Raw genomic sequence first — 13,159 nt, forward strand, 5'->3', positions numbered from 1 at the left:
ATGGCAGAGAAGGTCCAGCGCATTAGGTTGGGCAAGAGAGAAGAGTTCTGGATTCTTACATCAATCCAAACCCAAGAAACTGTGGAAGTAGCATCCAACGGCCAACCATACATGCCAACAACTTTGAACTAAAGCCACAGCTCATCACCCTTGTTTAGAACAATTTTTCATTCGGAGGAAGTGTCCAAGAAGACCCCAACCAACATCTAACCACCTTCCTGAGGATATGCGATACTTTGAAGTCTAATGGTGTTCATCCTGACACTTATAGACTACTTCTGTTCCCTTTCTCACTCAAGGACAAAGCATCTAAATGGCTGGAATCCTTTCCAAAGGAGAGTTTAGCAACCTAGGAAGATGTGGTGAACAAGTTCTTGGCAAGATTCTATCCTCCTCAACGATCAACAGGTTGAGAGCTGAGGTACAAACATTCAGGCAGCAGGATGGTGAGACTCTATATGAAGCATGGGAGAGGTTTAAAGACTTGACAAGAAGATGCCCGCCAGATATGTTCAATGAATGGGTGCAGTTGCACATTTTCTATGAAGGCCTTTCGTATGAATCAAAGAAGGCAGTAGATCACTCATCCGGGGGATTTCTGAACAAGAAGAAAACCATTGAAGAAGCCATAGATGTCATTGAGACTGTAGCTGAGAATGACTATTTCTATGCTTCTGAAAGAGGCAACACTAGAGGAGTGATGGAGCTGAACAATGTGGATGCACTTCTAGCTCAAAACAAGATGATTACCAAGAAATTAGCTAACCTCACTAAGAAGATGGAGAGGAATCAAGTAGCAGCAATCACCACTTCAGCAGCAACTCAAGAAGGAGTGAATGAAGAGGCAGAGGGTGATCAGGAACAGGCTAACTACATTGGAAATTCACCCAGGCAGCACCATGACCCATACTCCAAAACATATAATCCTGGTTGGAGGAACCACCCAAACTTTGGGTGGGGAAATCAACAAGATCAAGGCCAAGATCAGAGACGCCACAACCCCAGCAACAATGCAACTCATCAACATTCCACACAGAGATCATATCAGCACCCACCTAACAACACACCTCAACATCCATACCAAAGTAAAAATGGCCCTTCTCATCCTTCCAATCTCAACTCTCCATCATTAGAAGAAAGACTATCAAGGATTGAGACTCTACTTGAAGGCATATGCAAGGAGATTTAAGATAACAAGGTGTTCAAAGAGGAGGTGCGAGCCAATATCAAGAATCAGGGAGACACCATCAAGAAGCTGAAATTTCAAGTGGGATACCTATCTGAGAAGATTCCCAAACCTATTGATAGCTTCCCAAGTGACACAGAGAAAAATCCAAGAGGTGAAGCAAAGAAAGTAAGATGGGAAGATTGCAAGATGGTTACTATAAGTGATAAGGAGACTGAGGAAGAGCTGAACAAACCATCAGAACAATCTGAAGATTCATCAGCAGGAAAGCAGGAAGAGAATCCTCAGGAAACCACAATTACGCAGAAAGAGTTGCTGAGGTTCTATGCATCCTTTCCCCAATTACTAAATGGTGGTGTAGAGAAGAGAATATACTCAAGGTTTCTTGACATATTTGCATCCCTCCATGTGAACATACCATTCATCAAGGCTCTCCAACAAATGCCCTCATACATCAAGTATATGAAGGAGCTGCTGACCAGGAAAAGCTCACTCAAGGGAGGACAAACCATAGTGATGAACAAGGAGTGCAGTGCTGTCATTCAACCAGAGCTGCCTACAAAAAGGAAGGACCCAGGGAGTTTTCACATCCCCTGTGCCATAGGAGAAACAATGTTTGACAAAGGACTCTGTGATCTGGGAGCAACCATCAGCTTAATGCCTTTATCCCTTATGAAGAGGCTGCAAATCAATGAGCTGATGCCCACAGATGTAGTCATCAGGCTGGCGGACAAAACTCACAAACAAGCAATTGGAGTGGTTGAAAACGTGCTGGTGAAGGTTGGGAATTACTTCCTTCCCACAGACTTTGTCATACTGGAAATGGAAGAAAGTCACCTTCACCCAATCATATTGGGAAGACCATTCTTAGCTACAGCCAGAGCGCTCATAGATGTGGAGCGAGGAGAGCTAATACTGAGGATACATGACGAACAACTCACCTTCAACGTCTTCAAACCCTCACAAGAAACAAGTCAGAAAGGCAAGGAACTAAGGGCAGAGCATGACAGAGCAATGGTGGGAGAAAAAATCATTGAAGCACAAGCTGTACACCCTGGAATTCCTTTGGATGATGAACAAGAGAATCAGCAGCTGTCACAGCTAAAGGAAACTCAAGTGGAGCCAAAACCACCAGAATCATATGAGACCAGCAACAAAATCTCCCTAGGGAAAGAGACCACAAAGAGCAGGATAACAGCAAAAGAAACAAAGAAGAAAGTACAAAGGAGATGGAGGAATAAAAGATCCCTACAGAAGATTTCTCTCTAGGGGATAAAGTGATCTCGGCTTACTTCCTAGATATCCCACCTCATCTCCCCACCATCCCATCTCAGTTACCTAAGGTTTTCACCATCAACAAAGTTCTCTCCCTAGAACATGTGGAGATCATTGATGAAGCCAATGGATATAGGTTTACTGCAAGAGGGGAAGATCTGAAGCATTACCAACCACCATGACAAAGGCAGAACGTCAAGCTAGTGACGCTAAAGAAGCGCTTCATGGGAGGCAACCCATGTTTTACATGCTTTTAAAAGTAGTTAATAAAGTAGGGTTCAGGGATTTCAACTCAACTTCACATGCACTTGAATGAATCCTTTTGTGCAACATATAGTGAGGAACAAGTTTGGTGTTCAAGGCACACTAAGAGAACATAAATATAACCCATATCATGTCACTCTTAGGGGCCTTGAACAAATCTTTTACACCGCATGGCACCAAACTAAGTTTGGTGTTGCCAATGTTGCATACATGGATGTTGAGTTAGTCAGTTGGTGTGCACTCATGAACAACACTTAGTAGTTAGAAACAAAAACTTTAAAAAGTAGTTATTCTTTTAATTTTGCCGCCACTTTCCACAAGTTTTCTTTTAATCACATTTTTTTTATTTTGTAGGAGAATTGGTGGAACAATTGAAGGGTTCGGCTACCACAAAAGGAGAGGACTATACACGTGTCTCCAAGGGGATTGCATTGGAAATTGTTGCCATGCAACATTGGAAGAAGAACAAGCTTGGAAACTAAACCAACACCATCATAAAGTTGATGATCCTTGTGCTCATCCCATGCTAAACCCCATCCGTCCATCACACAACCACCCCATCAATCCACACCTTTCATTCACTCATCACTTTCCTATATAGGTGATTCCTAGTCCGTACTTCCCTTCACATTCCAGCAACCATTTCTTCAAATTTCTCACTCTCGAAGTACAATTCTTCAAGCTACATCCTATCCAAACCTAACCAAATTCCACTACTTATCCACAACCCCTCAACACTTTCATATATCAACTCTTACTCATGGCATCATCAAGCTCTAAAAGAAGAAAGGGGAAGGAGCCTATGGAGCAACACCCCTTTGATGAAAAGAAGTTTAGAACTTTTTACCATGCACTTCAATTTGGATGGATGGCTGATAAGAAGATCATATATGAGCTAGGCTATCAAGTCAAAAAAACTGAGTATCCCGAAATCACAGAGAAGGTAGAAAAGAGAAGATGGGAGCTCCTCACCGATCCAGTCACCGCGAGGATAAATGCAATGCTCGTAAGAGAGTTTTACGCAAATGCAGTGAGGTATGATAGGAAAGAGGAATCTTATATAAGCTTTGTGAGAGGAGTAACTGTGGATTTTAGTCCCGTGAGCATCGTGAGGGTGTTGAAGCTATGAACCATACCATTCGAGGAAGAAAGCTATCAATCTCGAATAGATGGTAGTCCTAATTATGACCAAATTGTGAAGGATACCTGTGTACAAGGAGCGGATTAGGTGAGAGATCCCAATGGGAAGCCCAAATTCATAAAAAGAGGTGATCTCACCCCTGAAGCAAAGGGATGGTTCGAAATTGTAAAGAGATCCATCCTTCCTGCCGGAAATAATTCAGAGGTGAATCTTAAGAGAGCAACAATGGTGCAATGCATACTTAAAGGGGGAGAGATCAAAGTGCACGAGCTCATAGCCCAAGGCATTAGGAAGATGGCTGAGAAAAGTGATTCTGGAGGAAGGTTAGGCTATCCCAGCACCATTTTCCGCCTGTGTGATAAGGCCGGGGTAGTGTTCGAAGATGAAAACCCAGAATGGATAAAAGTTGGTATCCCAATTACTGTCCGGCGTATGCATGCTATTATATCTCTCCTACCTCAACGAAGGATAAGAAAGAGGGTAGCCCAACAAACTGTAGAAGGGCAAAACCCAGAGGAGCAAGCCGCAGCCATCTTGAACATGCACCAATTACAAGAAGCCATTGATGGCTTATCTAGGCAATATTGGGAAAATCAAGAGGCACAGAAGGGGCTTCAATTACAGATGATGGGCCGTCAAGAGGAATCGCTCTCGAGATGGATGAATCAACAAGGGGAGTGGCAGAAGCAAATGATGGAGCAGCAATTGGAACAAGGAAAACAATAGGGTAAATCCTTCCACAGGATAGAACAAAGGCAAAATGAACAACAAGAATCTATCCAGAAGCTAATCAATATCCAAGCACATCAAGGTGCATACATACATGAGATGCATCGAAAACAAATAGAACAAGCAGAACTCTTTGACGAGCACAGGGCATTCTCTGAAGGGGTTTACATGAGTGAAAGTGGAAATCATGTAAACATGCTAGCCAGGCTCGGATACTTAGTCAGACAGCTACCTATAGTACATCCGGGAATCACAAAATATGACGAAGTGAAGGATGAGTTAGCACGAGAAGAAAGAGAAATGGTGGAGAAGAGTCATGAATCAGTAAGGAAGGCACTTGAAGACTGGAAAAGAGCCAGACTAGCACGGATACAAGGAAGCACAAGTGGACGCAAAGAGGACAAGCAAGAGGGAGAGCATGGGCAACCCCATGATTAAAAGGTGGTGGAGTTCCCTCATTGTCCCATCTTTTTCAAGTTTTAAATAAGGAAAATCATGTATAAAATAGAACATGCGTCCATGGTAGTTTAGAATTTTCAATTTTGTTTTTAGTATTCTCCTTGCTTAGGTCTATGATTGCTAGTCAAATTGCCTGTTCTCAGTTCCATCTTGCTTATTGTATGCTTGTCCTTTTAAGCTAAATAAAAAGAAAAAAAAGAGATGTTATGAAAGACCAGAGTGGAGTTCATATTGTGGAGTAAGTTCCTAAGTTTATGGTATGGTAATAGATTAGCTAAGTTGGTTCACCAACAAGGTGGGAAGGCAACTATCTGTCCTAAATCATATGCTTGAAACACACCCCATGAGACTAGCTAAATAACAAGATCCTAATAAGAAAAAGGAAAAGAACAATAAGAGTTGAAAAAGAAAGAAAAGTTAATAAAGAATAAGGCTAGGCACCAAGGGCTTGAATCTTGAGGGATGTGTCTGTGGTGCTCTTGTACCAAGGATCTGCTTGGATGAATAAGTTCTTAGGATTGCTTCATCACTTGGTAACTTGGGTTAACTAACCCAGGATTATCAACTGAAAATCCACTATCAAGAGCAACCTTGCTACAGAACATTTAGTAACCCAAAGAGGTGCTGGACACCAAGACCTCAAGGGAAAAAAATAACAAACCATGTGCCTGTAGTGTGCATGTATGGGGAAGAGAGACTTGAGGGAGTAAGTCCTTAGGGGTGCTTCAATACCTAGCACCTTGAACCAACTGGTTCGGGAGTGTTGGCTGAAAGCTTATCTTAAAGAGTCGCCCCCTTACAGAACACTTAGCCTAAGGAAGAAATAAACCTTGGAAAGACAAAAGGATAAATGAATAAAAGTCTCATAGGGTACAATCAAGTGAGTATTCCAGGACATGATAAAAGTCTGAAAGCCAGTGAAGGAATGAACCTAAGTTGCTATGCATCAAACCACCATAAAACCAAGAACATGACTTCCACAATAATGATTCATTCCTCTTGTCATTTCATTCATTATTCTCTTGTTCCAGTACTTGCTTAGGGACAAGCAAGCTTTAAGTTTGGTGTTGTGAGGTCGGGGCATTTTGGCCAGTTTCACTGACCTTTTCTTTATGGTTTTAGGGTAGTTTCATGCACTTTCTTAGGAAAGAAGCAAGTTTTGGGTAGAATTTCACTTACATCTTGATTCAAGCTAACATTGTGATTTTTATATGAATTTATGAGAATTATGCATGAATTGAATGACAAATTGGATGATGCATGTCTCATAACTTGGACTAGAACTTTGATGTACTTTATTGCTTGATTTCAGGACAAAGGAAGCAAGGAAGAACCACGTTAGTAGCCACGTTAGTCTAACTAACGTGACCTCTAACGTGGAAGGGGAGCTAGCTTGCAACGTTAATGAGAAAAGTAATCGCCAATAACGTCCTCGAAGCCATCATAGCCCACGTTAATTGCCACGTTAACTACATTAACATGGTAATTAACGTGGAAGAAGAAAATGAAGCCAACGTTAGTGACACTCACATTTGTCACTAACGTTGGACCAAGCTCATATTGGCCACGTTAAGAGCCACGTTAACTCAGTTAACGTGGACTCTAACGTGGGGAAACAAAAGAATGACCAACGTTAGTGACACTCACCTTTGTCACTAACGTTGAGCTAAGCCACTTTGAGCCACGTTAGTTGCCACGTTAACTCAGTTAACGTGGACTCTAACGTGGAGGGAGCAAAGAATCGCCAACGTTAGTGACACTCACCTTTGTCACTAACGTTGGGATGAGCCACTATGAGCCACGTTAACTCCCACGTTAACTACATTAACGTGGAAGCTAACGTGAGTAAAAGGGATGATTAGCCAACGTTAGTGACACTCACCTTTGTCACTAACATTGGAGATGGCTAGCAATACCACGTTAGAAGCCACGTTAACCTAGTTAACGTGAACTCTAACGTGGGAAGTAGGGGCATTTTGGAACGTTAGTGACAAAGGTAAGTGTCACTAACGTTCTCAAAGATGTGGCAAGCCTACGTTAAAGGTCATGTTGGCCACACTAACATGTACTCTAACATAGGGAGAAAGGAGGATTCTCAACGTTATTGGAAAAAGTAAGTCCCAATAACGTGTGTGAAGGACCAAGAGGCAACGTTAGTGGTCACGTTGATGCCACTAACATTGAAGTTAACGTGGAGCATCCTTGGGTTAGGAACGTTAGTGAAAAAGGTGATTGTCACTAACGTTCTCGAACCCACACTTTCACTTAACGTTAACGCCACTAACGTCCTAAGCTAGAATCCCTGCCTACTTCACACTTTCTCTCTGCAAGTAAAGCTAAGCCCACTGAAGAAGATAACTGCTTCAACTCAAGATCCAAAGGCCCATATCCAAGACTTGAAGAGCCAACTAAAAGATCAGAAGAATAGTATAAATAGGGAGAACTTTGAACTAGAGGGGAGCTTTTTGGCATTATTAGAATTACTCTCTGTATTTTACTTTCTCTGCAACTTTTAGTTTAATTCTCAGAATATACTCTCCATCTATGCTTTTCATTCCCAGAGCTATGAACAACTAAACCCCTTTCATTGGGTTAGGGAGCTCTGTTGTAATTTGATGGATCAATAATAGTTTTCATTATCCTTCTTCTCTCTTTTCTCTTGATTTTACTAGAAAGCTTTCAATCTTCATCCAATTGAGTAGTTATCTTGGAAAAGAAGCTATTCATACTTGGATCTCTTCTGAACCTTGGAAGAGGAATGAAGAGATCATGCTAGAATTGCTTTGTCACGTTGGACCAAATTGGGGTTTGGGCGGATATGGTGATATATAATTCTCCCAATACTTTGATTTGGAATACATGTGGTATAATCAGTGACCACACTTCATCTCTTCTCATGAGCAATTAGACCAAGAAATTGGCTATTGATCTGATTTGAGAGATTGAATTACCAAGGAATTGGAATTCAATCACTTAAGATTGCCAAGGAGATCAATGAACGCATTGATTTAGGAAGAGATGAAAATGGACTTGATCCGGAGAATGCAACATCTCCTAAGCCCAATGAACTTGATGAGCGGATAATTTATATGCTTTTTGGCATTGTTTTTAGTATGTTTTTAGTAGGATCTAGTTACTTTTAGGGATTTTTTATTAGTTTTTATGTTAAATTCATATTTCTGGACTTTACTATGAGTTTGTGTGTTTTTCTGTGATTTCAGGTATTTTCTGGCTGAAATTGAGGGACTTGAGCAAAAATCAGATTCAGAGGTTGAAGAAGGACTGCTGCTGCTGTTGGATTCTGACCTCCCTGCACTTAAAGTAGATTTTCTGGAGTTACAGAACTCCAAATAGCACACTCTCAACGGCGTTAGAACATAGACATCCAGGGCTTTCCAGCAATATATAATAGTCCATACTTTGCTCAAGTTTAGAGGACGCAAAAGGGCGTTGAACACCAGTTCTATGCTGTAGTCTGGAGTTAAACGCCAGAAACACGTCACGAACCAGAGTTGAACGCCAAAAACACGTTACAACTTGGCGTTCAACTCCAAAAGAAGCCTCTGCACGTGTAAACTTCAAGCTCAGCCCAAGCACACACCAAGTGGGCCCCGGAAGTGGATTTATGCATCAATTACTTACTTCTGTAAACCCTAGTAACTAGTTTAGTATAAATAGGACTTTTTAGTATTGTATTTACATATTTGGATATCTTTTGATCTATTGATCACGTTTGGGGGCTGGCCATTCGGCCATGCCTGGACCTTCATTACTTATGTATTTACAACGGTAGAGTTTCTGCACTCCATAGATTAAGGTGTGGAGCTCTGCTGTTCCTCATGATTTAATGCAAAGTACTACTGTTTTTCTATTCAATTCAACTTATTCCGCTTCTAAGATATCCATTCGCACCCAAGAACATGATGAATGTGATGATTATGTGACACTCATCATCATTCTCACTTATGAACGCGTGCCTGACAAACACTTCTGTTCTACATGCAAACAAGCTAGAATGAATATCTCTTGGATATCTAATACAAGGGACCGAGTCCGAGTTATTAGTGTCTTCGTGGTATAAGTTAGAACCCATGGATGGCCATTCCTGAGATCTGGAAAGTCTAAACCTTGTCTGTGGTATTCCGAGTAGGATCTGGGAAGGGATGGCTGTGACGAGCTTCAAACTCGCGAGTGCTGGGCGTAGTGACAGACGCAAAAGGAGGGTGAATCATATTCCAGTATGATCGAGAACCTCCAGATGATTAGCCGTGCCGTGACAGAGCATTTGGACCTTTTTTACAGAGACGATAGGATGTAGCCATTGACAACGGTGATGCCTTATAGAAAGCTTGCCATGGAAAGGAGTAGGAATGATTGGATGAAGACAGCAGGAAAGCAGAGGTTCAGAGGAACGAAAGCATCTCTATATGTTTATCTGAAATTCTCACCAATGATTTACATAAGTATTTCTATCTTTATTTTCTATTTATTTTTTACTATTATTCGAAAACTCCATAACTATTTGATATCCGCCTGACTGAGATTTACAAGATGACCATAGCTTGCTTCATACCAACAATCTCCGTGGGATCGACCCTTACTCATGTAAGGTTTTATTACTTGGACGACCCAATGCACTTGCTGGTTAGTTGTATCGAAGTTGTGACAAATTATGAATTAAGATTAGAGCACCAAGTTTTTGGAGCCATTACCAGGGATCACAATTTTGTGCACCAAGTTTTTGGCGCCGTTGCCGGGGATTGTTCGAGTTTGGACAACTGACGGTTCATCGTGTTGCTCAGATTGGGTAATTTTCTTCTTATTTTATTTTCAAAAAGTTTTCAAAAATTTTTCAAAAATATTTTCTTCTTTTTCTTTTTTCCAATTAATATTCGAAAAAAAAAATTTTCAAAAAAAATATATTTCTCTTCAGAATTTTTAAGAATGAATTCTAGTGTTTCATGAAGGATGTAGAAGCCTAGCTGGCTGTAGAGCTACGTCTAAATTCATTTGGACTGAGGCTCCCAAGTCATCATTACAAGAGCAAGCTAGTTGTTGCTAATCAAATTTGTTATTGTATGACTGATTTGTATCTTCTAAAGCTTGGCTGGCTATTAAGCCATGTCTAACCCTCAGATTGGAGCTTTAGACTAAGAGTGCAAGATTTGTGGAATTCATATTAAAAATTTTGGAATCTTTATTTTTCTTTTTCACATTAATTTTCGAAAAAATAAAAAAAAATTATAAAATCATAAAAATCAAAAATATTTTGTGTTTCTTGTTTGAGTCTTGAGTCAATTTTTAAGTTTGGTGTCAATTGCATTTTTTTCTAAAAAATTTATGCATTTTTCGAAAATTCATGCATTCATAGTGTTCTTCATGATCTTCAAGTTGTTCTTGGCCAGTTTTCTTGTTTGATCTTCATATTTTCGTGTTTTGTGTCTTTTCTTGTTTTTCATATGCACTCTTGCATTCATAGTGTCTATGCATGAAAAATTTCTAAGTTTGGTGTCTTGCATGTTTTCTTTTCTTGAAATTTTCTCAAAAATAAGTTCTTGATATTCATCTTGACATTCATAGTGTTCTTGCATGCATCACATGTTTAGATCCAAAATTTTCATGCATTGCATCATTTTCATGTTTTTCTCTTTCATCATTAAAAATTCAAAAATCAAAAAAATATTTTTCCCTTTTCACTCATAAATTTCGAAAATTTGGATTGACTTTTTCAAAAATTTTTAAAATCTAGTTGTTTTTATGAGTCATATCAAATTTTCAATTTAAAAATCTTATCTTTTTCAAAATCTTTTTCAAAAATCAAATCTTTTTCAATTTTTTATTTTCGAAAATTTTAAAAATAATTTTAAAAAATCTTTTTCTTAATTTTAGTTCATGATTTTCGAATTAGTTACTAACATTTAATGTGATTGATTCAAAAATATTAAGCTGTTACTTGCCTAGTAAGAAAAGTTCAATCTTTAAACTCTAGAATCATATCTTTTTAGTTTCTTGTTAGTCAAGTAATCAACTTTAGTTTTCAAAATCAAATCCTTTTAATTTTCTTTTCAAATCTTTTTCAAATTAAAATTTCAATCATATCTTTTTCAAATTCAATTTCAAAATCTTTTCTAACTTCTTATCTTTTTAAAAAAATTGATTTTCAAATCTTATCTTTTTGTTTCAATCATATCTTTTGAAATTTCAATATCTTTTACAAAAATAAATTTCAAAACTTTTTCAATCAATCTTATCTTTTTGTTTCAATCATATCTTTTTCAAAACCACCTAACTAATTTTCCCTCTCTAATTTTCGAAAATTATCTCCCTCCTTTTTCAAAATTCTTTTTAATTAACTAATTATTTCAATTTTTGATTTTAATTTTATTTCATTCATAATTTTCGAAAACTACTAACCGTTTTCAAAAACTATTTTCGAAATTTGACTTTAAATTTTAATTTTTATTTTTCGAATTCTCTCACCTCCCATCTCCTTCTATTTATTTATTCATTTCTAACACTTCTCTTCATCTCATATCTCTGCTATCCTCACCCTTCTGTCTGGATTCTCCTTTCTTTTCTCTTCTACTCACAACAAGGGAACCTCTATACTGTGGTAAAAAGGATCCCTATTATTATTTTTTTGTTCCCTTCTCTTTCATATGAGCAGGAGCAAGGACAAGAACATTCTTGTTGAAGCAGACCCTGAACCTGAAAGGACTCTGAAGAGAAAACTAAGAGAAGCTAAATTACAACAATCCAGAGACAACCTTACAGGAATTTTCGAACACGAAGAAGAGATGGCAGCCAAAAATAATAATAATGCAAGGAGGATGCTTGGTGATTTTACTGCACCTAATTCCAATTTACATGGAAGAAGCATCTCCATCCCTACCATTGTAGCAAACAACTTTGAGCTGAAACCTCAATTAGTTTCTCTGATGCAGCACAACTGCAAGTTTCATGGACTTCCATCTGAAGATCCTTTTCAGTTCTTAACTGAATTCTTGCAGATCTGTGATACTGTTAAGACCAATGGGGTTGATCCCGAGGTCTACAGGCTTATACTTTTCCCGTTTGCTGTGAGAGACAGAGCTAGAATATGGTTGGATTCTCAACCTAAAGATAGCCTGAACTCTTGGAATAAGCTGGTCACGGCTTTCTTAGCCAAGTTCTTTCCTCCTCAAAAGCTGAGTAAGCTTAGAATGGATATTCAAACCTTCAGACAGAAAGAAGGTGAATCCCTCTATGAAGCTTGGGAGAGATACAAGAAACTAACCAGAAAGTGTCCTTCTAACATGCTTTCAGAATGGACCATACTGGATATATTCTATGATGGTCTGTCTGAATTAGCTAAGATGTCATTGGATACTTCTGCAGGTGGATCCATTCACCTAAAGAAAACACCTGCAGAAGCTCAAGAACTCATTGACATGGTTGCTAATAACCAGTTCAAGTACACTTCTGAGAGGAATCCTGTGAGTAATGGGACGCCTCAGAAGAAGGGGGTTCTTGAAATTGATACTCTGAATGCCATATTGGCTCAGAATAAAATATTGACTCAGCAAGTCAATATGATTTCTCAGAGTCTGAATGGAATGCAAGCTGCATCCAACAGTACTCAAGAGGCATCTTCTGAAGAAGAAGCTTATGATCCTAAGAATCCTGCAATTGCAGAGGTGAATTACATGGGTGAACCCCATGGAAACACCTATAATCCCTCATGGAGAAATCACCGAAATCTCTCATGGAAGGATCAACAAAAGCCTCAACAAGGCTTTAATAATGGTGGAAGAAACAGGTTTAGCAATAGCAAGCCTTTTCCATCATCCACTCAGCAACAGACAGAGAACTCTGAACAAAATACCTCTAATTTAGCATACTTAGTCTCTGATCTATCTAAGGCCACTCTGAGTTTCATGAATGAAACAAGGTCCTCCATTAGAAATTTGGAGGCACAAGTGGGCCAGCTGAGTAAGAAGATCACTGAAACCCCTCCTAGTGCTCTCCCAAGCAATACAGAAGAAAATCCAAAAGGAGAGTGCAAGGCCATTGATATAACCATCATGGCCGAATCCAAGAAGGAAGGGGAGGACGTGAATCCCAAG

At 39.2% G+C, this 13,159-nt stretch overlaps 2 non-coding genes across 2 annotated transcripts; both read right to left on the bottom strand.

The window, feature by feature from the left end:
• Positions 1-406: 406 nt before the first annotated feature.
• LOC112787116 (small nucleolar RNA R71) lies at positions 407-513 on the bottom strand. The gene has a single exon (XR_003194547.1). It is a non-coding gene; the product is annotated as a small nucleolar RNA R71 (small nucleolar RNA).
• Positions 514-12,247: 11,734 nt separating this feature from the next.
• On the bottom strand, positions 12,248-12,355 carry LOC112787982 (small nucleolar RNA R71). Its single transcript, XR_003195365.1, has one exon. It is a non-coding gene; the product is annotated as a small nucleolar RNA R71 (small nucleolar RNA).
• Positions 12,356-13,159: the final 804 nt, after the last annotated feature.

Source organism: Arachis hypogaea, chromosome 20, assembly GCF_003086295.3.
Source record: "Arachis hypogaea cultivar Tifrunner chromosome 20, arahy.Tifrunner.gnm2.J5K5, whole genome shotgun sequence".
Lineage (NCBI taxonomy): Eukaryota > Viridiplantae > Streptophyta > Magnoliopsida > Fabales > Fabaceae > Arachis > Arachis hypogaea.